This window comes from Penaeus monodon, chromosome 14, assembly GCF_015228065.2.
Source record: "Penaeus monodon isolate SGIC_2016 chromosome 14, NSTDA_Pmon_1, whole genome shotgun sequence".
NCBI lineage: Eukaryota > Metazoa > Arthropoda > Malacostraca > Decapoda > Penaeidae > Penaeus > Penaeus monodon.
Genome location: NC_051399.1, coordinates 34189341 through 34190957, shown reverse-complemented (window position 1 = coordinate 34190957; position 1617 = coordinate 34189341).

Below are 1617 nucleotides of genomic sequence, written 5' to 3'. Positions count from 1 at the left end.
GTGTTTTGTGTGGCGTGTATGTATTTATGATGTATGTATTATGTGGGTATGTATGTATTATGATTTATGTAGGGATGTATGTATGTATGTTTTTATGTATGTATGAAAGTTTTAAAGGGATGTATGTATGTAAATTAGGAGGACCAGGACAGCGGGAAAACCCATCATGCGCTTTTTCATTTTTTGGGAATTTTTCGGAAAATCAATAACGTTCCATCATCAGAATCTGCATTTAAAAGGGAGAAAACACAAATTTGGAAAAAAACTAATTTCTAAGAAAGAATATATAATTACAGCGCAAAAAAGAACCCAAGAAACCCCAGTAAACACAAATCAAAAAAAGAAAAAAGTGGGGAAAAAAACAAACACTGAAAACAAACTAAGATATTTTTTTATAATTTTTTTAAAAAGGTTTATTCCCCTTTGGTTGGAAATTTGGAAAGTAGTAAAACTGATTTCATTTTTGGCGGAGACATTTTACAGAGATTTGAACCCTGGATGTCGAGTAGGTGGGGTGTGGGGGGGGGGGAGGGGGGTAACGTGTCCAAATTATTTAAAAGAATGAGAAAAAGCAAAACTTTCATTGTTGTTTATCTTTGGTTTTTTTTTTTAACCCATAATGTTTTCAAAAAATTTTAGGTCAATTCATCATTTGCTTCTCTCAATATTGTAAAAGTCTCAAATTTTTTTACATGATTTTTTTTAAGAGAGTCTCTCGAATTAATGAAAAATTTTGGGAGAGGATTTTGGATATATATATACATACATACATAAATTTATATATATATATAAAATATAAGAAAAATATTTAAATATATATATATATATATATATTATATATAATTTTTATATATATAATATTATATATATTAATGTATGTATGTATTTTATGATAAAATTATGATAGATGATACATAGAGAGAATACAAAAAGTTTATAGATATAGTTTATAGGCATGCATAATATATATAATATATATTATATAAAATATTTATATATATATATATAAATATATATACAAACCACATATATATTTTAATTTTTACATATTATAAATGTGTGTACACACCCCCACACACAAACACACACACAACACACCACACACACACACACACCCACACTACAAAAACCCCACCTCACACACACCACACACCCACATAAAACCCCCAAAACACATACACACAAACCCCCCACCCCACACCCCACACACCCACACACACACCCCCCCACAACACACCCACACACCCCACACAAAACCCACAACCCCACACACAAACACAAAACACATATATTATATATATATATATATTTTAATATATATTTATATATATATAATATATATATATATAATATTTTTGTATATATTTATTTATTAAAATATATTTTATATATATAATTTTATATATATATCCCAAAATATATATATTATATAAAATATATATTCTAAAATATTTTTATATACTATTTTAATATATATTTTGTGTGTGTCCCGGTGTGTGTGTGTGTGGGGTGTGTTGTGTGGGTGGTGTGTGTGTCTAGGGTGTGTATTAATATGTATTTTCCCTATATAATGAGGGTGTGTTGTGTGTGGGGTGGTGTTTGCAGGGGTTGGGTTTT